The 24,569-nt window shown below is 42.1% G+C and overlaps 1 protein-coding gene across 2 annotated transcripts in view; it reads right to left on the bottom strand.

Moving 5' to 3' along the window:
* ASPP (Ankyrin-repeat, SH3-domain, and Proline-rich-region containing Protein) overlaps window positions 1-24,569 on the bottom strand; it is a 687,069-nt gene that overhangs the window by 349,114 nt on the left and 313,386 nt on the right. Inside the window, exon 1 of one of the 2 annotated variants that reach the window (XM_072302247.1) lies at window positions 11,032-11,473. The exons of the other annotated variant lie outside the window; for it this stretch is intronic. The gene's annotated coding sequence lies outside the window, so the exon portion shown is untranslated. Of the gene's footprint in view, window positions 1-11,031; window positions 11,474-24,569 lie in introns of those variants that run through there. 2 annotated transcript variants of the gene reach the window in all.

The following is a 24,569-nucleotide window of genomic DNA, read 5'->3' as shown; positions in this document are numbered from 1 at the left end:
ATTCCGGACCTTCTTCTGGAATTTCCGCACCTTTTCAGTACTTCCGGACCGCCCTCGTAAAATCAGCAATATTTCCGGTTTTAAGTAAGACAGTAATTAGACACCCTGTTATCAGAACGGTTCGGTCGTACCAATTTTCTCCCCGTACAATCGGCTCTGTTCCTATTCCTTCAAATAGAGTTTTTTCCCTGTGGACGAGACGAAGCTTTCTAGTTCCACCCCGGAAATGTGATTCCGAGTAGCTTCGCGCTGGCTCCGATGACGGAAGTGGAACAGACAGGCACGCGTCGCGATGGGTGTAACCGAAGCTGGTCGATCCTCCATTCCTCCATCGTCATATCGTATGCTAAATACACCTTTCCGCCGGTGAAAACTCGTAATTCAGGTTCTTTTGCTCGGTGTTGCAACAGGGGAGGGAGAAAAACGCGTTGTTGTCAAACTCGTCGACGTTATAAAGCTTCGTTCCACTCCATTCCGTCTTGAACAGGGAACTTTTTCAATCTCTCCGCGAGATGCATGAACTTAAGGTGAATCCAGGCTTCGAACTTCGCGATTTGGCCACCACGTCGCGCTGCTCAGAATAGCCGTATATATTTACTCAAATAATTAAAACCGTAATACTTGTCCAAGATTGAGGATCCAGGAGATATAGCAACATACTTAAGGTACACTCGGTAAAAAAATCTTCTAAATATTCCCAAAAATAAAGTCTTAACTACGGCGGAAAGTAATTCCCATTGCTGCAATGGGAAAGAGAGAGACAGAACATTAGGGATTCCGTTGCGCGCTCGGCCGCCGCCTCTGAGCTAAAAAGTTTCAGCCGTACTTTCTCTGCGCTTTTAATTCTAATTGCCAATATTTTTGGCTCAAAAAATCAAGTAAATATTAATCTATATCTTGTGGATCTGCTTTATGTAATTGGAGGAATATTATTTCAGTAATCGTCGAAGGAAAGTGAAATTCTCAGTGGTGACTGGTGGCGCTATCTCTAATCTTGAATTATCCCTAATCGAACCTTGGATTCACCTTAACGCATCATATAAGTCTGAAAGGAATCTCAAACTATACCCCACGTGTGGTCATTGATTGCACGATTTCGGACATAGACTAGGAAGATGAGTTGCATCAGATTCATGTAGAATGACACCGCTCAACCAGGAGAATCGCTCCACTGTCTCTCATGTCTATAGCTTTGTCTATCATTTTCAATTATCAGCCATGCACATCTTAAAATCCGATGAAACTTCATTTATTCACCGCTGAGAGCCTCCATTCATTGATACTATTTCGTCGACTTAATCAACGCATCTCATCTCAATTCAGAGACCCTGTACGTATCCCGACATGACAACTCAGCGTGGCCATTATTGCTGGCAGTTGAAACAAGCGCGCATGTAAACACCCGATTGTTCACTCTGCGCCGCCGTTCCTCGTGTTGAACTTTTAATACCCGCTCAAAACTTTCAGCGGAACGCATTAATCCCCGTAATTTATTCTCTAGTGGACTGCAGTTAGCGAACCCTCAGAGCCCAGCATAATGGAGAATCGATGGCCACTGCTATTGACTCTCCTCAACAGGTATTCGTCCTTTGGCTGACGGGAGGACCCAACTCGATCCATACATGAGCTCTAGAATTACGGAGTTACATGGGCAACACGGTGCATTTTATGGGTTGCGATTGCGGACTTCAGTCAACGGAGTGATGTGTTGACTGTGGTTAAGAGTCGCTTTGAAAAACGACATTTTACGCCGAAATCCTGTTAGCGCACGGGCGTTTCCATTCCATTCGCATGTTACTGCTGACATATTAATTTTCCAAAACTCTTCGCCTGGTAGAATTTTGTTAGACCAAATTCAAAATTGGAGTATGGGAGTCCCTGAACATTGCCCTTTCGGGGAACCAGAGAATTAAGGATGCATTTGTTGTACAGTGTGTTGATTATTGAAATTGATAGACAATCCGGTAGGCAAAGAGGACAAAAGCAGGGTGTATACAAAAACAGACTGGCCAAAAATCAGTACTTTTACGGTGCTTTTCTGTACATTCTCGAGAAGCTCAGTACTTTTTCAGTGCCTTCTTTGGACGAAATTCGAAAAATTTCAAAAATTTAAATTTCTCTCTCGAATTGCGACACGAATGAAAAATTTCGGACCTTCTAATGGAATTTCCTCACTTGGTCAGTACTTTTGGACCGCCATTAAAAAAATCAGTACCATTTCCGGACTTGTAGACACCATGCACAAGGTAAATAAAGCGATCCTATTTGTGGAAGCGGGTGGTTGCAATGGACGAAGGAGGTAAGTAATAGACTAACTAACGCGCGGCAACCCACGAGAGACCCGGTAGTATAGTCAGTCCATCATCATAGAGAAAAAAAGGAGGTGTTGCCCCCTCCCCTTACACCGTTCGCCCGAAAGAAGGAAGAAAAAGGAAAGAAGTTTGTTATTCATGACGAAATTGACGCAAAGTGCCTTTTAAACTATTTTCAATTTTGAAAATTTTCCAAGGGAACCTTTTCCGACCCCCCGCGAAGTATCGAATCTGGGCCCTTCTACGAAGTGGGACTTTTTTAATCACGGATATTACATTTTTTCACTTCAAAGTTTTGTCAAAGGGGCGAGTATTTGGAGTGAAAATATTTGAAATATTCATAAACCCTTGAACGAGGGATTCCTTCCTTTCCTTCAAAGTTTCATCTAAAGAATCAAGCCTCAGAAAAAGCTACTCCTGGAAAATAGAGTGTCTCGGACATTGCATAAATAGGACCTAATTTTGTAATGTCCTTGACGCCCTTTTTTAGAGCATAGAACAAAGGATTAGAACATAGCAACATGGGATTACAACCGTCCCTAATCTCGGTTTCCTTCCTCCATTTTTTAGTAACTGGGTCACGAAAACCCGAGACCATTTTGAAGCCGCAGTGAAAGCTTTGCGGGGGCATATTTCGGCCCACGGAAGGTCATTTTTAATTGAAATCGTCGTGCATTGTTACGGTTTGAAGTGAAAGGAATTTCATAACAATAGCGTCGTGCTTTCAGTATTTGACTTGGGAATCATCATCCATAAAGACTCTTTTGTTTCCCGTTATTGAATCGAGTTGAGGTTATCCTTTATTAAGCCAAGTTACCTCGAAGAATCTTGACCCCCTTCTGTTAATTATTATTGTTAATTGTAATTATACGTGTCGGGTCTAACTCGCTGCTAACTCTGTCAGGAGTGATGTTCAGTTGTTTGATAATCCAGAGTCATTCCGCATCCAAAATGAAGTACCATTCGTTGGGGAAGAAATCGTTTCATTTTAAATTTCAAGGGGCCTTTCTGCCAGAACATTTCACGAGCAAACCACTTTTAGAACCTCGAAGTTTTGTATAAACAGAGTTATAAGCGTTTAAGTTTCCAAAGTTGGCCTATTGGCTAAATCCACCGTGCGTACCTCCTACACCACCCTTTGGATCCTCCAACCTCACTTTCTTTATTAACCGAACTTTCGCATTATTTACTCTGTCAGTGCTCTCTTTTTGTATACATGTGGATTTTTTCTCTTGATCGTGCGGGCGATTTGGCAAGCGTTGGGCGGAGCCTGGACAGCGCAAGTGGACGGCGAGAATGGCAAAAAGTAGACTGGCGCTCACTGGGCACCGGCCTGGCCTGGCAATGCTGGCATCGAGTGAATGAGAGTGAGTGCCAAGAAATGCCCGGTCCGGCATGCGCACGACACGGCATTGGCCGTTCGACTCTGAACACTGAACACTCTACAACTGCTCCACAGCTCCGCCGTCATCTTCGTCGCAGCGTCACACCCAGAGACAATACATTTGGACTTATTTCTACCAAACAGAACTATGTGCGAGTGGGAAACGTGGGGTGTAATCGTGACGAGGTGGATGAGAAACAATGTGATCAGTGGCGTAAGGCTCCATTCAGCCTAAGATACCTGTAAGCCAATCAGAGGTCTTAACCACAGTGGCCATACTGGTACGCTATAGGATTGGCCCAAAATTAGCTTCATTTCGGTCGATGTGATTCGATCGAATCCGAATCCCAGGGTGTCGACGAAAACACGCTGGCCAAAAATCAGTACTTTCCTGATACTTTTTCAGTACATTCCCGAGAAATTCAGTACCTCCTTAATAGAAAAAGTCGGTACTTTTTCAGTATTTCCAATTGACGAAATTCGATAAATTCCAAAAATGTGTATTTCTCGCTCAAAATGCGACAAAAATTACAAAAAATGGAAAAATTCCGGACCCTCTTGCAGAATTTCCGGACTCTTTCAGTACTTCCGGACCGCTCCTAAAAAATCAGTACTATTTCCAGACATTCCGGAAATTCTGGAGTCGTAGACACTCTGATTCAGCAGAGCGTTTATCTCTCTTGGTTTAGAGCCCTGCCGATCTTGAAAAAGTTGACCAAATCCACTTGCGGGAATGGAGATGTTGCATGTGTGAGGAATTAGCGATTTGACTGTTGATTTTAATGTGAAAGTCGCGAGAAACACGATGATGCCACTGGTTTTCTCTGAAATCAACTCCCAAGCTCAAAAAAGCTCTCAAGTTGAAGGCAAAATTGAGGGGATATCCCATACACGCTATCCCGAGAGTCCACCTCTACATCAAGACAAACTTTCCATGCAAAGATAGGGAGCAAATGCATTGACAGGGCTGCCACTTTATTTGGGGACTCTTAAGACTGAAAACACGGCAACCCTGCTAATGTATTTGCTCCCTATCTTTGCATGGAGAGTTCGTCTTGATGTAGAGGTGGACTAAAGGCATAAGGATAAGGAGGGTGATGTAGAGGCAGGATAGCGTGGGATATCCCCTCCATTTTGCCCTCAACTTGAGAGCTTTTTTGAGCTTGGAAATTGATTTGAGAGAAAACCAGTGGCAACATCGTGTTTCTCGCGAACTGTTACGAGAGAATCGACAGTTAAGTCGGAAATTCCTCACACATGCAACATCTCTATTCTGCTAGATAAAGGATTTACCCTAAAATTCGCTTCATTTTGGTCGATTTGATTCGATCGAATCCGAATTCATACCCTCCCTAAAATATATCGTATCTGATCACTAAGCCGGTCGTTCGCCGGGAGCCAGTGATCCGATGTCTAGGGATTTTCCGGAATTTCTAGGGATCTAGGGATTTTTTTGATGAGGTAACGTAAGCAAAAATCGACTTTTTAACCTCAATTCCAGCTTCGACCATCGAAAATATTTTTTCATCCATATTTTGTAGGCCTTTTTGGCAACACTATTTTCCCCGCAAATAAGCCGGAAATTAAAACGATTGCGTCACTCGATGTACTTGACATTCAACTGCCTTCAACAGTAAAAAAACAATAATAAGAACTCGACTAATATTCTTTCATTTTATTGGTCTGGATTAGCACTGCTTTCAGAGAGCGGCAAAATTCAAACGAGCCAATCAGATTTAAATATTGTAAATCGATATTTCGAATGACGTCATGATTCTACGTAAAAAATGGCGGTCTTTTGCAAAATCTAGGGATTTTTTGGGGATATTTGAGCAAATCTGGGGATTTAGGGATTTTCAGCGAAATCTAGGGAGCTTTTTTCTTCCCCGCTAGGGATTTAATATCGGATCACTGCCGGGAGCAGAGGTGCAGAACCTCGCGAGACGCCGCTTTGGCGGTGTCGGTGTCGGAAGTCCGGAGCCAGGAGAGCTCGAGACCGTGAGCTTGACTCCGAAGCCTTCGACTCGGACTCAGACCGGGACTGGGGTATCTATATAAAACTCGGGCCGGGGTGATGCCTGATGCCCAAGCCGATGCTCAACTGGTAAATCCTGTTCCTCATCCTCGGCCATCCGCATCCACCACCGCCGCCGCACAGTGGACCCAGTCAATAGGAGAGCTCGGACAAACTTAGAAAACTTTGAACGCTTATAATCCCGTTTATACAAAACTTTGAGGTTCTAAAAGTGGCTCCATTGGTTTTCTCGTGAAATTCTCGTCTAGAAACACATCTGAAAGTTTGAAATGAGACAAAATAAACATCAAAATTTGCAGTTTTAGTCAAAAATTTCATGTCCGACCTCTCTGATTAACTCGATCCACTGAGCGTCAGCATGTGTGAGTCGATAGGAGAGGTCGGACATAATTTGGAAACTTTAAAAGCTTTTAATTCCGTTTACACAAAATTTTGAGGTTCTGAAAGTGGTTCCGTTGGTTTCCTCATGGAATTTTCTTCCAACAGCACCTCTTGAAATTTAGGATGTGACGAAATAAACATCAAAATTTGCAGTTTTGTTCAAAAATTTCAAGTCCGACCTCTCTGAATGACTCGATCCACTGTGCGCCAACCCGCGTCCACCGCGCTCCCACAGTAGTTCGTATTCCGTACTGCCGTGCTAAGGAAGAACGCCGTATGAACCTTCAGGCGTTGCCAAATTTTTCTTCATAAAACAAGAATTTCCTGGTAAACTTATGAATATTTTCCTTCCAATTTGTTGGATAATATTGTTCGCAATTTCACCTTAAGTCCCTGAACATTTCAAGGAGCAATATCCATAACTTTCTTCAAAAATAAACTACTTATCGAAGGAAATTTGGCAACTCTCGAATGTCCATACGGCGTTCTTCCTTAGCACGGCAGCGTAGTAGTCAATAGTCCGAGCTAGTGGTCATTTCGAATCGATTCTTCGATACATCGAATTGGAAAAATAATCGAGAAAATCGCATCGAGTTTTGGCGTTGTTTTCATATCGGAATCGATTTTTGAGACATAATGCTTGATTTCTCTTATGTTGGTTATTTTGTTTTGAGTTTTGTAACCTCGTCTGATCTAGTGGTGGCGACTTCAAATCAATTCCTTCGATACACCGATTTATTGGAAAAAATGAAAAATAATAACCGCATGGAGGATGTTCTCTAGCTTACCTCGGAAATTGAAGGGGAGAAAGCACCAATAATTAATATTCCGAATATTCTAGGAATATTTTCAGCAGCGCAGTTGGGGCTGGCCGTGTCGTAAAGCCAGAATTCGAAATTATTATGGAAAATACTAAGCAACATCCCAAGAAGTAAGTCTTGAGCGCGGTTCAATTCATTTTCGTGCTTTTTCATCGCACAAAATTGCATTATATGCCCGCGCATAGCAGATTTTAAACTCTGATTAGGTATCTTTTCGTCAAAAACTGAGTTGGTCAACGACGGCATAAAACCGCATGTTTATCAGAAAATGGCTGGATATACCTTTGTATCCAGACTTTCCGTGGACGATAGTAGAGCTCATTTTTTTTAACATCCTTTAAGGTTTGTTCTATGCACTACTGACATTGTCCATGAATGGACCGTCCTTATTACAGAGTTCGTCAACAGTCGTTTATAGTCATCTGAAAAAGTGCCAAACAGAACTTTGAAAGGAAGGCAAATCTGCGCATGCTGGGTAGCAGGCAGTGGCTGAGTGACCTTTCGCTTTCAGTAGCATTAAAACGACACGATTGAAAAGTTCCCAATAATATACGGAAATTCCTCTAGTCGTGTTCTGCCGTACTAAGGAAAAACGCCGTATGAGCCTCCACACGATGCCATATCTCCTTCAATAAAGAGTAAATTTACTAAGGAAATGGTGACTATTTTTCCTCGAAAAGTTCAGACGATTTTGTTCGCAATTTAATCTAAAAGATCTGAAAATGTCGAGGAAAAATATTCATAACTTTCCTCAAAAATAAACATTTTATGGGTGGAAATTCGGTAACTCTCGAATGTTCATACGGCGTTCTTCCTTAGCACGGCAGTGTTGACAACTGAACTTGACAATGTTACAGTGATATCGAGATCGGCCGAACTAATCTGCATGCTAGAGTTCCCCTGTTTTGTTCCCCTGAACTGATAGACAGTCTTGCACGAGTACAGCGATGTATTTTGATTTTGAATACAGTTGCATACTGTGTTTTCAATACAGTGCGCTCTGCCTCTTTGGATACTCGTAATAAAGCCCGCCGCGGGCGAAGTGGTGAGTGCATGTACAGTCAAAACGCCTTCGCGTTTGTGCGTATACAACCCGGACATCCGTGGAGCCCGAATAGTTGCTTCCAGGCGGTTTTAATAAAATTTGCTGAATATTCATCGTGCACGGCACTTGCTGGATTGTTTCTCAAACACCTTAACGTTATTTCAATGTTTCCTTTGAGAAATGCAGTAAACTATTACTGATTTTAACATCGATATTGTTAATTTTACTGCGAGAGGTTTAAACTTACTACGAGAGCTCACCAATCACAATTTGTTTTTCAAACCCTGATAGCGCCATGAGATATACTTCATGGCGAGAATGAAGGCGCTTGAAAATAAGAATTCTTGTCACTAAAATAACACCGAAATTTAAAGTAAATTTCAGAATGATAGGTCTACGAAACAAAGTCAAGGTTCTATTAAAGTGAAAAACTTTTTACACAAATGTATCAGCATTTGATTACATTTAATAGGTTTTGATCATTTGATTTCCACTCTTTATTTGGATCGCATATAGCAAAAGAGAACCATCACGAATAGGTACAGTTTTTTGTAAAATCAAGGAACTTCTTTTTGGCTTTAAAAACATACAAAATACATGCATAGTAATAAAAAGGTTCATTTTCATTTTCCTTTAAAATCAACAAATTTCGGGTAAAACAAAGAAGAGAATCTGCTATTCCAAGCAGTTTTTAAAGTCGAGATGAACAATATGAACATGCTATATTTTCACAGCCCCCTAATCTAGATCTTGAGTTCAGACTCTTAATAACAGTGACAAGAAAAAATACTCTCTGTTCAATCCGATTTTTCCTCGAATCGAAGAGCCAAGCCTCTTGATTCAGGCGGAGTTCCTCTTGATTCAAGCAAAAAGTCCGCTTAGATCAAGAGTATTTTTTCTTGTCAATGTTTTTGAGAATATGGACTCTACATCCAAGCAAATTTTCTTTCCGAGTGTAGGCCAAAAGCAGTTCTAAAGGCTGCAATTTTCGATAACCTAAAGCCCTACATTCACCGGCAGCGGATTTGCCTCCCGATTGTGGGAATGCGCGCCCGCTCCTCTGCCGGCGAACCGGTTCACGGAATTCCAGAATATCGGCGGCGCGGCAGCGTTGGTATGGGAATCACGGCGATGCGTAAGGTGGTACGGCACCTCAACAGGTTGTGAACAGGTGGAGGGGTCACGGGAGCCTGGAGAGGAATTCCTTCCCTGTCAATCTGCTGGCCACTGCCGCGCATTCTTCCTTGGCCAACGTGCGATTCAGGGTCAGGCTTCGTCGAGAAAAGGCCGCTCTGGTATCGAAACCGGCCTTCGGCAAAGGGCCAAACGCAACGCAACATCCATCCTTCGCTTCCTTCTGCGGTCTGCCACCGGAAAAATTCCCGAAAAATTAATTTGCAACCCTAAATTGTGCCTGATCAGATGCCAAATTTTTCGCGCTCCTCATTAACTCTCTTGAATGTCTAACCCTTTGTCCAGTGGACTTCTATAAAGTGTTCTTCCTCTATTTACAACAAATTAATTCTTGCCTCGAATCGATTGTTTTGTCCCTTTGAGGTCCACTGGTCCAGGCCCGGCTTTCATTTGTACTCGTGATCTTAAGAAATCACTGCACTGGAAAAAAAAAAAACACATTAGATCTAGAGTCCAGACTCTTGAAAACATTGACAAGAAATAGGACTCTTGATTCAATCATATTTAAGCTTAAATCAAAAGGAAATCCGCTCAAATTAAGAGGCTTGGTTCTTGATTTAAGCTGAAATCTGATTGAATCAAGAGTATTTTTTCTTGTCGATGTTTGGATGTCGATGTTGGACTCTAGATCCAATGTGTTTCTTTTTCCAGTGTCCAGTGGACTTCTTTAAAGTGCTCTTCCTCTTTTTACAACAAATCACTTCTTGCATCGAATCGATTATTTTGTCCCTTTAAGGTCCACTGGTCCACCCGCGGCTTTCATTTTTACGCGTGATCTCCTTACGAAATCACTGCCTAGAACAGCACTTTCTGAAGTACACCTAGGCTTGTAAGCTTTTCAAAACATTGTTTCTATTGTTGTTTTTTTCCTTTTTCCGTTTCCTCGTCGTTTACGTTTCTATTTTATCTCTGTTCTGTCTCTACACCATTATAAGTGCCTATATTTTTAATCTTAAGCCATTGTTATTGTATCACAACATTCTATTTGTTCTATTCGATACAAGAAATATCTTGGATCTTGTCCCCTTAGAGATGTTCTTAATCTGGGACCTAGGGCAACATTGATAACCTCCCAGACGCTTAAACTCCTAATTTTACCGCTTCTGGTCGCCCCTCTGACGTAAAGGCGTATCTGGATTTCCGCGTATTTCATCTAAAAAATTCATGCTTTCTAGGGTTCAGAAATCGGGATACGCCCTTACGCCTGAAGAGAGCCGTTCTGTGAGACATTCTAACATTTCACGAGAGACATTTTTTTCACAGGACGGTGGTATCAATAACTTTCTTAGTTCGGAGAGTAATTTACTCTTCATAAATAACTATCCGCACCTAAGCATTTCCTACCTTCATACCGCCAAATCCACCAATCGTCACCAGCTTTTGCATAGGTGTAACTGCGAAAATGACCTCTCGGCACTTCATTTGGAGGTTTCAAAGAGAAACACTTTTACTCAAAACTAAAGTTTGACATGTTACCCGAGATAAATCAGCAAATTAGTGAAGGTGGGAGAGAAAACTTGAGAAAAAAAGAGGACGAGTACATGTTAAAAGTTTGGGCGAAATTTAGAATAATCGCGAGAAAGTTCTCTATACGATCGATTCCAACGATAAAACCTGGCGTGGACAAATTTCCGCTGAACGTTAGTAGCAAAAAATAAATGCATAATACTGCACATTTTGATGCGAAGCTTTGAGCAAACATTCATCAAAATGGTAAACAAAGACCGGAGATTTGCAATATTGCAAACCAAGCTACAAGATTCGCAGTTCCACTGGCAATATAGAATATAGATAAACTTGAGCAACTGGCGGCAAGGGATGTCACCTGAAAAAAACACCTAGAAAGGCGGTAGACTGACCTGAATTAAATTCGGCAGCGGTTCCGTAGAGGTCAAAATTAAATCCACGGTCGCACCCACTTGACACTACAACATTCTTGCACTAAACCCCCCAAACAAAACAGAACGAAGGAGCGATTGAAGCCCGCGAACAAACAGCAACACACAACAGATTCCACAGCGAGGGCGCACAACAACACAAAAATCACTTGGTTTACGAGCAAGCTGGCCGGTGAAGCCTCATTCCGCGACGATTCCGGGATTTAATTGCAGCGAAGCACACACAGGGGTAATCCACAAGCACAGGGGTGGGAAAACTCGGGCGAGGGGTTGGAAAAACCCGGGCGAAAGGGGGAAACTCAGAGGGCGCGCGGCGAGCACAGAGACTGCCACGTTAGACTCTGCATTCTGATCGTCGACTGACTGGAGCCGCGGACTAGCGGGATGGAGCAGGACCCGGCTCTCGCTTGGCTGGCCACCGAGGTTACTATACCCCGCCCCGCGACTCCACAACCCGCGGATGCTGATCGACACGCTTGGCAACACTGCGCCACGGTTGCCAAGTCGCGCCGCCGAGTGGGTTCGTTCCACTTCCTCAGGTAGCGGGGAGAGCATACACCATACTTCCATTCTGCTGTCCATACTGCTAGAGTCCCTTTATACTGAGAGTCAAGACAATGTGAATCCATCTCTGATTGGTTCCCGTATTTTAGGCCTTCACTGTGTCACAAACGGGAATAAAGATTACATTTTCACCGATTGCAAAGATTACAATCTGGAATGGACCAGGGAATTACGGGTTCGGCAAGGAACAAACGGAATGAGAGAAGGAACGGAGAAAGGAATTTGAGAATGGGCCGATCAAGGATTACGAAAAACGTTCAATTTCTGTAATCTTTGTTCCCGTTTGTGACTCCATGAGGGGGTGTTGTCTTGACTCTCAGTATAAAGGGACTCTAGTAGCGGGAAGAGTATACACCATACTTCCATTCTGCTGTCCATACTGCCATGCTAAGGATCAGCGCCACATAAACATTCGAGGGTTGCCGAATTTCCCCGGATAAAACACGTATTTTTCGGGAGAGCTATTCATATTTTTCCTTAAAATTTTCAAATAATTTAGCTGAAATTGCGAACAAAATTGTCTGGAAAGTTAGAAGAAAAATATGAGTAACGTCCTCAATAAATTCGTATTTAATAGAAGTAAATGGCAACGCCTGAGGGTTCATCATATCAGAGTTGGATTTTCAAAAATTATGGATAAGGACTTTGATTCGATCGCTAAGATATCTTTTGGGTGTACATTGGTCCAAACTGACGCGAAAAATCAGCGAACAATGCGGTTTTCTTGGAGTAAAAAGATTTCGTTGACGGTGCTTTTTCTGAATAGATGCTCTGGTATTGCCACGAGACAGTGAAAAAGACAGTGGTTTCTTTTCTGCTGAATCCGAGATTTTAACACAGGAGGAAAAATGCTAGATGGGATGAAACGCGTGATACAACTCTTTTAACTTCCAAACCGGTAAAATTGCATCTCCACAAAATGAAGGAGAATCTCTTTTCGGCTGACTCAGAGACTTTAACGCAGGAGTAGAAAAGTTGGATGGGGCGAAACGCGAGATACAACTATTTTGACTTTCAAGTAGATAAAATTGTATATCCACAAAATGAAGGAGAATCTCTTTTCGGCTGACTCAGAGACTTTAACGCAGGAGTAGAAAAGTTGGCTTAGGCAAAACGCGCGACACAACTATTTCAACTTCCAAGTAGATAAAATTGCATATCTGCAAAATGAGGGAGAATCTATTTTCGCTTGACTCGGAGACCTTGACGCTGGAGTAGAAAAGTTAGGTTTGGTTAAATTGCGTATACGAAAAAAGAAGGAGAAAGCTCTTTTGGGCTGACTCGGAGATTTCAACGAATAAATTGAAGAAATAGATGGCGCGATATGCCAACCAATTGTCAAACTAAACTTTCTGTTCGTATAACCGAACGTTCGACCAAACTATGCTCATCAGCTCTCTTAACCACAGAAGTTCGGTTTGACAAACCGAAAGTTCAGTTGGACGAACCGAATAAGTTGATATTATATTGAACACCGAACTTTTTACAGTGCCCCACACTTCTTAAAATAGCGATGCACATTCCCACCAAGCTCCTCAAATGAGATCGAGCTTCGCTGAATTTAGAAGAAACGTTTCTTGTACAGTAAAATTTTTCTCAAACATATTCATGACATTCGTCCCAACAACTGACAGCATATTGCCCATCTCAAGTGATCGAGACTTTCGGGGAAAACATTCCGAGGGGAATTGCCGAATCGGCCAAGCGGGCGCGCGCTGGTCCATTCATTGAGGGGCCAACAACCGATGCAAGAAGTGAAGCGATAAAACCAGAATACAGGTGATCGGGGGGGGGGAGGGGGGGCACGGGCCCAGCGTCCAGTCGGCACACCTCGGTCCATTCGGCACCACGGCCCCCCTTGCCCCCTCCCGGTCGGAGGTAGATTTCAAAAAACGAAACGGTTGCCTAGTCATTCTACGATCCAGTGACGTGCGGCGCGGGAATCGTAGCCAGATCGGCCAAAAATCAGCACTTTTACCTAGAGTCCCTTTATACTGAGAGTTAACACAACACCCCCTCATGGAGTCACAAACGGGAATAAAGATTACAATAATGGAACGTTTTTCGTAATCTTTAATCGGCCCATTCTCAAATTCCTTTCTCCGTTCCTTCTCTCATTCCGTTTGTTCCTTGCCGAACCCGTAATTCCCTGGTCCATTCCAGATTGTAATCTTTGCAATCGGTGAAAATGTAATCTTTATTCCCGTTTGTGACACAGTGAAGGCCTAAAATACGGGAACCAATCAGAAATGGATTCACATTGTCTTGACTCTCAGTATAAAGGGACTCTAATTGAAACCCACTTTCCGTCGTGCGACCTGGCAACCTCGGGCGCGGGGTAGCCGTCCCCCGTTTTTTACCTGAGGAGGGCGGTTTTCCCGCGCTCACCTGGCAACGGCCTCGACCCGGCACTGATTCCGACTATTCGTCGCTCCCGCGGCGTGAGGGCATAACTCTATTTTGACATGAGCCCTGTTCTCCGTACATCTCTATGCTTGCCAGGGCTCTTGCGGTAATACAGATACGCCCTTTTGTCCGAGGAGCGGCGTATTATGCCGCCTGAAAACATCCGCCATCCGCGATTCCGATCGGATCTCCTCGGGTCTCGGCTGCTCCGTACTCAGTTTCGCGACAGAGATTTATTTCGCGCCAGCGTTGCCGTTCCGATTTACAATTACTTTTTTTTCCATCCTTCTCATTGTAAGATCGATGGTTTTGCCGCGCTTCGTCGTGACTGCGTCTGTTAACGGCGGGGGCGGAGCGTGAATGATCGATTATCGATACTTCCCTATTTGAAGCTATGGTACAGAATCGAACACCCTGTTTATCGATCAATTCCTATACTGCCGTGCTAAGCAAGAGCGCCGTGAATCCATCAAAATTTTCCCGCGTTTTTTGGAACTTAACACTTTATAAAAAAAAAACTGTTTTACGATGCACCTTTAATTTTCAGGTTGACCCTTCACTGCATAGCGTTGCAGGAAAGCAACAAATAGTTTTCAGCTTTCTTTATATGCCGGAGTATTAAATTGAATCTTTAATTAAAATCTCGGAGTAAGTCAGAAAGAGATTCTCTTCCATTTTTTGGATCGCCTTTGGATACGCAATTTTATTTACTTGGAAGACGGAATAGTTGTATCACGCGGTTTGCCACATCCAACTTTTCTACCCCTGCGTTAAAGTCTCTGAGTCAGGCGAAGAGCAACTCTCCTTCATTTTGCAGATACGCAACTTCACCTACTTGGGAGTCGAAATAGTTGTATCACGCGGTTCGACCCATCCACCATTTCTACTCTAGCGTTAAAGTCTCCGAGTCAAGCGAAAATAAATTCTCCTTCATTTCGCAGAAACGCAACGTCACCTCCTTGGAAGTCGAAATAGTTGCATCATGCGTTTCGTCTCATCCACCTTTTCTACCTCGGCGTTAAAGTCTCCGAGTCAAGCGAAAATAGATTCTCCTTCATTTTGCAGATATGCAATTTTATCTACTTGGAAGTCGGAATAGTTGTATCGCGCTTTTTGCCCCACTCGACTTTTCTACGCAGTAGTCCTGCGTCAAAGTCTCTGAGTCAACCGAAAATAGATTCTCCCTCATTTCGTGGATATTAAATTTTACCGATTTGGAAGTCGAAATATTTGTATCACGCGGTTTGCTCCATCAAACTTATGGACTCGAAATGAATGGTCTGTTGCATATACAGAAGCATCCTGTATGCAACATACCAATTGTAGAGAACACTGGGAGAAAAAAAAAAAAAAAAAAAAAAAAACACATTGGATCTAAAGTCCAGACTCTTGAAAACATTGACAAGAAAAAATACTCTTGATTCAATCGGATTTATGCTTAGATCAAAAGGAAATCCGCTCAAATTAACAGGCTTCGTTCTTGATTTAAGCAAAAATCCGATTGAATCAAGAGTATTTTTTCTTGTTGATGTTTTTAAGAGTCTGGACTCTAGATCCAATGTGTTTTTTTTTTCCAGTGAATGCTTCTTTAAAGGTGACCATTCATCCGAAGAGGGCCCTGAACTAAGTCCTCAAAAACTAAAAAATTTGGGATTTTTGGGACGAAAAACGGCCACGGCTATCAAACCAACCCCGGTATTTCGACTGCTTGAAGTTTGGTTGAAAAAACGTGGTTTCAAGAAGGAAACTAATTGCAATTGTAATCTCTTATGTTTGCGACCCGAAATTCCTGATTTGTAATGCACTTTCATCAGCAGGAACATTACCTAAGCCGTGCGAGACTTTGCTCTTTAGGACGCCAACAGACTAACAGCGTTTAAAATTTCCGTGTTTATGGTTGCTTCGGGTTACCTTCTAACCAAACGGACTTGCTTGATCGATCAAATTCTTGATTAAATCGACCGAAACCGTAGGTTATTCTGAGACATTAGGAGATGAAACACGTGCGCCCTCCTGAACTAACGTAATATTTTTTCTCTCTATATTACTCACAGATTACGACTTGCAAATGGCTACCGAATTTAACTGCTAGCGCCAGGGCGATTCCGCTTTAATCCTGGGGGAGCCAAATAAAATTTTTGCATACGGGCCATGGCGATGCTGCGAACGGGGCGTATAGAGAGCGCAGAGCGCTTCATCGCTACCGCTGCTTCCCGATTGCGAGTTCAATCCGTCAAATTTTTTAGGCGCCACGAAGGCCCAGCAACCCCCCCCCCCCCCTCCACCCCAATTTTTAGACGCCAAGACCCGATTTTTAGGCGCATTTGGCGCCCGGGGAAGGCAGAACACAGCCTGAAATCAACCTTCCTAGACTAAGATCCCTTAACCCAGCACTGAAAACAAATTCCCGGCGTTTTTACCAAGGTCCGTTGGTACCTTTACCATCTCACTTTTTTTTACCAATTATTGGTAATTTTACCAAGACCATCTTAATCAGGTAAGCTTACCTAAAAACCGGTATTTTTAGTGTATTTTTACTTTTACCTAGGTAAGAATACTACTTTTATTGGTGATCAATTCCCGGTAACTTTGCCATTTTATCTCGGTAATTCTACCACAGTCGATAAAAAATATTGGCGTTTTTACCGGGGTCCAGTAAAATTACCGAGAAAGTTCAATAATTTTACCGAGATTTCTCGGTAAAATTACCAATTCCATAAATGGTAATTTTACCAAGAAAAGGCTGGGATCAAATAGAGCCCTGAATGCTTGGTAATTTTACCCTTTTCTTAGTAAATACACCGAGATTTTTTTTTTTCAGTGAGGAACGGTAACAAAATGCGGATTAAAGCGAGTCCGCCAAGACGACAACACTGGATGCGCCTTCATCTTGGCGCGCCGCGCCGTGGCCTCGGGTTGCTCCGGGTGACTTGGCGGGCTTTTTCCGACAAAAAAGTCAAGTTTGGCGCTAGAACGCGGATTCAGCGCGCGGGGCATTCTTCTCGTTCCTGGAATCCGCGGCCGACGCGCATGCGCTGTCGTCATTCTCTCGGCCTCATCCAGCCCCCCCGTCCCCCAGGGTGCCCCCTTCATCGGCGTCTTTCAGCACCGGCCCGGGCAGCGCAACTGCCGCGCGCACAGTTATAGCATCGGCCATTGAAATTTCACTCCGACACTTCAAAGGTACTGGAAAACCGTTAAGGACATAACGAGGGTTGAGCCTCGATCGCGCTTTACGATGGCTCGATCGATATGCCGTTCAAACCTACGGGAAAATATCGATTATCGAGGTGTATCAAAATGATCGATTCCTCTCCATACATTCCAATGGGAAAACATCGAAAGTCGACGTTTGCGCTTCGCCGCTGTGGAGCTTCCGTCAGGCGCTTCGAGGAGAAACACGCGGCTCCAGCGAGCTAAAGTCTCCTCGGTCTGAAAAAGTGGGGTTCAGGAAAATTTAATAGGGATTGAAGTGTCTGGACTGTGAGGGCCGTTGGAGACATTTGTGGGAAGAAAAGTCGAGGTACCGTTTACTTCAAGGAAACCCAGCCTTAGTTCAGATACGTTCAATGGAACTTGAACCTGAGCCGAAATGCTTTGCTTTGAGATGCACCTACGAGAATGCTGCCATGCTAAGGAAAAACGATGTATGAATATTCGAGAGTTGCCAAATTTCCTTTCATAAAATGCTTATCCTTGAGGAAAATTATGTACAGTAGACTCTGGATTATCCGGATTAGTTGGTGCCGGGCCCGATCCGGATAAAAAAAAATCCGGATAATAATAGTAAACACAAACACCACCAACCAACACCACAGTATTCTTATTATGTCTACATCATGTACATACCAACACGAATTTAAAAGGTTAACGCCAAATTGAACGACTCAATCAACGATAAATTACAACACAAAGATTAAAGCGCGCAATGCGTGAAGTATTCAGACAGTCTTGTAGCCACTGATGTGCGTTTTAGGCTATCTAACCGACTGCCCTGTGTTTGGCGTAATGCGAGAAGTATTTATGCAATCTAGTAGGCGCTAATGCGTTCAACGCCGACCTCGCTGTTTGGCGCAATGCGCGAAGTATTCCTTCAGCCTTGCAGGCGCCAATATGCCTTGCGACCGCTTCTCCGCGGATCCGCTCACTTATCGGAATGCATACGTAGTTACATTGTTGCAAAATCGATCCGGATAATCCAGAGTCCGGATAATACGAAGCCGGATAATCAAGAGTCTACTGTATATTTTTCCTTGACATTTTCAGGAACTTTAGACCAAAATACGAACAAAATTCTCTGAAAAATTGGAAGAATAATACTCATGAGTTTACCAGAGAATTTGTGTTTTATCAAAGACTAACTATAACTAAAATAACAATTTACGCCATATTCGTTAAAATTGACACGGATGTCCGAATTAAAATCATGCTACATTGCCCGCGAACAGCCGCTCCACTATTAAATGATTGTGGGAAATTAACTGCATGCCCTGCCGATGTTGTCAGATGTTTGAAATCTGAGAAGTGCAAAAATGATTTTGTGCGGCAACGATAATCGGAAAAATTACCACAAATGTACTTTGTGTGTAAAAGATATTCTGCCATTCGAAGATACTCACGAACAGGGCCACTTTCACACTTAGTATCTAGTCGATTTCGATTAAATGAAGCACAAACCTGCAACATAATAAGAAAAACAAATAATTAGCATTTCTACCGTTCTTGGTTGAAAAATCTGATCAAAACTTATAAAACATTCCCTTTGATGTAATTTTTATCGACTCGAATATTATCATAGGCGATTCAATATCGATTATCGGTCTCCAGACAAAAGAAGGTAACTTGACTGCCATTTTGAGTCCTAAGAGCTCAATGATCTAAATGAACCTAACCTATCCTCCAAAATGCAAGACTTGTCAATACTTTTTCTCTCTATTCGGGTAAGGAGTGGTAGAACAGTGCTAAGTCAACGCTATTCTGCGCGGAAAGCAAGACCAAAGAATTCCCAAAATGTCAAGTAAAAATTTAGCATTCCAATACATCTCCCTGAGCTGAACACCCACCCCCCCCGCCCCCTCGAATATCAGAGCTCAAGTTATTGACTCTTGTTAACATTTTTGGAATTTTTCTGGGTCTATTCTACAGGGTTGCCACAAAATTTAGAAAATGAAATTCCCTGACATATCCCTGATTTCTGTAACATATATGAGTGAAATTCCCTGACAGTAGAAGATATGCCATAGAGCCAAATAGATAGAATTTGAAATAGTTTTCGGGCAAAATGTGTTGTTCCAAACGTCAAATCCATCCTCGAAAGCTAATAAAAGCAAATCATCAATTTTCCCCCGACTTTTTCGTCATTTTCCCTGACATTTCCAGGTCTTCCCTGACTTTTTAGATTTCCTGACATTTCCAGTTTTCCCGGTATTCCCTGACAGTGGCAACCCTAATTCTACCACCACGTGTTTTTTTCTATAGTTCGGGGCGCAATTTTTGTGTTTTCTACTTGTCAGCATCTTTTGAGCAATTTAGTTTCCGTAAATGCTGTCGTGCTGAGGAAGAACGCCGTATGTACATTCGAGGGTTGCTAAATTTCCTTTGATAAAATGTTTATTTTTTCGGAAAGTTACTAATATTTTTCCTAGAAATTTTCAGGAACTTTAGGTGAAAATGCGAACTCTGAGATATTGGAAGAAATATAGTCATAAGTTATTCGGGAAATTTGTATTTTATCAATGGAAATTTGGCAACACCTGAAGGATCATACGGCGTTCTTCCTTACGGCAGAATGCCTCACCTTGATGATAACATGGACGTATTTCTGTCGAACGAAACTATGTGCATTATGACTTGAGCCCTGTTATGCACCTATTCTTATGGGTCTCAGGGCTCATGTCTTGATGCACATAGTTCCGTTTGATAGAAACACGTCCACATGGCATCGCGAGGGATCATTAACCCGAGCCCGGGGAGCAAAAGTTCTTATCAAAACGTGCGCCCGGCAAAGCACTACGTACGGAGTCCATAAAATCGGGTAATGATCCTATCCCATTAAAAGTGGGTGCCATAAAAATCCCGGCTCTTGAGGAGGCAGAAGTGGTGTCAAACGTTTGAATGGAACTCGTTGCGTCATGCGAGCGACCAACGTCACGGAGTGGGCAAGCCGGGCTCCCGCCACAGCGGAGTGGGTCGTGGGTGTGAAAGCTTTTCATTTGCTTATCTCGAGGGCCGGTGTGAGTGTGTGCACCATAAAATATTCATTTACCTCGCTCCTTCGCCCATCCACGTCGAAAAGGATGGCGGGAAAATTAATTTGGATGAATGCACTTCAAAACCCCTAGCAAAATGCCCCGGGCTTTCGTTCGACTCCCATTATCTGGGCAACTTCGACGGGACTTGACTCTGTTCGGACCACTTTATTGGGCCTAATCGATGATCTCCGAGGTGTCCTCTCTGTTAAGGTGATTCGACGGTTGCCATTTTTGCGTCAGAGCGACGTGCGATATATCGCATCAATTCGTTCCATAATTTCAGCTACTTGTCATTTTTTTCGAATTTTGAGATCGCACTTCTGTTGTCACGACTCACGAGACTAAAGAATTCATGGACCGAATTTGACAAAGAAATTCAACGTATTAAAGGCAGGAGTTTTTAGAGGAAAAATATCGCATTCGATACCGATATCGAAACTGCACTCGAGTGCGATGTTTTTCCTCTGAAAAACCCCTGCCTTTAATACGTTGAATTTCTTTGTCAAATTCGGTCCATGAATTCTTTAGTCTCGTGACAACAGAAGTGGGATCTCAAAATTCGAAAGAAATGATAAATAGCTGAAATTATGGAACGAATTGATGCGATATATCGCACGACGCTCTGACGCAAAAAATGGCAACCGTCGAACCACCTTAAGGCAAAGATTAAACAAAACATCCATTCACCAATGGATCACTAGACAAGGTACGAATTTATGCACTTTGAAACATGTTTTTAACCAGAATTTCATGTAGAACACGATTCTTGCATAAAAACTTACTGAAATCATCTCCTAACTAAGATATTAACGTTTTAACTTTACATTGATTACGGGAAATTTGAATTGTCCGGTCACGAGAAACACATACTCAAAGTGAGTCAAATCACGCACTACGACAATTTTGGAAGGCTTCTCAATCAAACGTTGTTTATTTCCTACCTTTTATTGTTCAAAGAGGACATAATTTGCTATAGCTGAGCCGAATCGTCAAGATTCAGATGGCTATATTTTCGTTCAGCAGAGACTGCCACGGTAAAGTTTAGTTTGCGATCTGATGTACGTAGACCATTGTGTTTTCATTAGCGGGAGGTTTAAATTCTCGCGTGAAGAAACATTAAATATCTTGATTAGGAGTCAATTTCAGTAAATTTCGTTGCTCGAATCGTGTTGTGCGTTAAATTTTGGTTTGCATTAAAAAAGGCGTACTCATGCCACAAGAAACTAAAGACGGGTGGGATCGATGGGGGTGCGCTCTAGAGAGCTGCATAGGAAGCAATGAAAAGTGGGCGTGATTCCTTCTGGGAAAATAGGAAAGTAGGATTTTTATTTGAATCGAAAGGAAATAAGCGCCAAAATATGCTGACTCATGAGCCGTGTGCATGTCATATGAACGTTGTGGACGGGGTTCATGAGTAAAACGAATAAAAAGAATTTTAGTAATTAGTTGACTCAGTGCTGCTCCCATTCCATGTCCATCAAAAGTTCCGAGATTCGGAATTTTTTTGTTCCAATTGCTCCCACTCCATGACCGTCAAAAGTTCCAGGATTCCTTTTAGATTTTACCAAAAGTTCCGGGTAAGTTCCGGAAAATGTAAAAGATCCGGGATATTTTGGGAATTTCAAAGTTTCCGGGAAAATTTTTAGAAACATCTCAAAAGTTCCGGGATTCGGAACTAGTTCCGGGAAGTGGGAGCACTGAGTTGACTCCTGATTGAATATGATCCTCATATGACATCTATTAAGCAGTACCGCAATTTTACCCGTGTTTATCATGCAGCTGCAATTGCTGCATCTGTTTTCAGCAGAATGAGCACTTTCAGAGATCGAATACTTTTCTCTATGATTATACCTAAGAGATCCGGAATCCAGTAACTGCTAACGTTCTCCTTTTTGTATGTTTGAGCCACTTACGGTAGAGAACACTACTTTTGATGCTGACCTGCTGACTCATGGAACTCTTTGAAGCTGACCGCGCTGACGCACGATGCACAATTCGGTAGCGTTAAGTGGGTGAGCACAGAGCATATGCTGCCGTGCTATGAAAAAACGCCGAATAAACATCAGAGAGTTGCCTTTATTCCGATAAAATGTTTATTTTCAGGGAAAATTATGAATGTTTTCCTTGAAATTTGTAGGAAATTTTGTTGAAATTATATAGAAGTCGCTTCTACAACGCACTCTGGCATTCTGCGACATCCAAACGCCACAAATGCCTATCCTCCAAGAGGTTATCGGGCAACTGACACCTTGTTGAAGTTGCGAATGAAATTATCTAAATAAGAAGAAGACAAATATTATTACCAGAAAATTAGTCTAGTTTCGACGGTTGCCAAATTTTCTCCGATAAATGTTTATTTTCAGGGAAAATTTTGAATATTCCCCTTGAAATTGCGAAGGAACTTATCTAAATAATAAGAAGAAAAATATTATTACTGGAAAATTATTCTGGTTTCGACAGTTGCCAAATTTTCTCCGGTAAAACGTTTATTTTCAGGGAAAATTATGAATATTCTCCATGAAATTTGTAGGAGTTTTCGTTGAAATTGCGAACGAAATTATCTAAATAATAAGAGGAAAAATATTATTACCAGAAAATTAATCTTTCATAAAAAAAAATGTGGCAACGTCCAATGGTTTATACGGCACTTTTCCTTAGCACGGAAGGACGGAAGGTTGGGCTTCGGCAGCTTATACTAACTCGAATGGCGGGAAAATAATATGAATATGTTACGTTTTCAGTGCGCTTAGTAAGCGCACCGCGAGAGATGTTTTTAAAAAGGGTAGTAGGATGTGACTTCGGGGACTCCGTGACTCCAGCTCCGCTAAGCGGTTGCCAACTTTATCGAATAATTGAAAATGCACTACCTCAACGGGAGGCATACCGCCATATCTAGAGATGGAAAGTGACATGGACTAAATTTTGCAATTATAATATATAGGTACTACACTTTCTAGTTCATCCATAAAAAACACGTATTTGCACAGGGAAACTTATGGAAACTGAACTATGGGAACTTATGTTTCTACAAGCCCAAAAATTGAGCCAGAAATTGTGATTCCGTATTGCAAAATGGATTGCATTTTGCAAAAAGGAACCAAGAGCATTGCAATGTTGCTAAGATTGTGCAACTTCTTTTGTCTTGGAAGAAAACCTGATTATCTATAAACAGTTTCTATTTTACTCGCTGAAAACTGTGAATCTAAGACAAAAATTATACCATGTAAATTTCATCTTTTTTCATGATTTCAGTTATTTCACTGCAAAGGATGAATTTGCACAATCTTATAGCATCATTGCAATGCTCGTGGTTCTTTTTTACAAAATGCAATCCAAATGTATAGTCCCGATAAGAAATTGTGATGCAGGCGCTACAAGTATAATGCCAAAAGCTGGGTACGAATGCATCGATACTTACATTCTCATGAGCAGTGCTGAAATAACTTAAGTCACTGTTCTTATTGCAGTCCGATTCAATACATAGTTAAAATTTCCGTATCTTTGATTACTTTTTTGTTGGTTCGATCAGAGCGATTTGGTCGATCGACTGTATTTTTTGTTACGTCAACCGAGGCCTCAAATAGACCGCGTTTAGCAGAAAGGAACCAAGTTACATCAGCTATTGCAAAATAAAATTTAATTGGGCAATTTAGGATTTCATGAGAGAACGGTTGTGCGGATTTTTTGGAAAATTTAAAGGAATTTGCTTCCCAATATCCGGAAAATTCACTGAAATTTTCACAAAAATCGGCAAAACCACTTTCATGTAAACAATTAAATTGTCCGCTTGGATTTGGAAATAGCTAATACGGCTTATAGTTTGTTTCTACTGAACGAAGTCCAAATAACCCCGACACATCACCAGTTTAAGAGGATGTCCTGCAGCGCGACTATAATGTACTCACGTTTTGCTTTTTTCTTATCATTGGTTACGACTTGCGAGTGGCTACGGAAGACAATATCTCGAGCCAACTTTTTAACTAATTCTGATTTTATCGATGAATCGAGACAACTTTATTCGCCAATGCTTTGCCGCATTGAAAATGTTACGAGGTAGAATTTGGTACTTTGAGGAGATAGATAATGAGTGTTTAATGATCCTGTTTGCGATATTCATCCTCATTAAACGCGAGAGAGATAACTCACTTTCAAAGCTAGTACATATCCCTTTGAGTTAACAGATTTAAAGTTAACATAAACGAGCTGTTAAGAAGAGAGAAAATGATACTGCAGGACGGAGGAAGGGTGGCTCAGTCGTTTGAAACTGCGAGACTGATA

This window comes from Bemisia tabaci, chromosome 7 (assembly GCF_918797505.1).
Source record: "Bemisia tabaci chromosome 7, PGI_BMITA_v3".
NCBI lineage: Eukaryota > Metazoa > Arthropoda > Insecta > Hemiptera > Aleyrodidae > Bemisia > Bemisia tabaci.
Note: the sequence above shows the minus strand (reverse complement) of the source record. Positions and strands in the feature narration are given on the sequence as shown.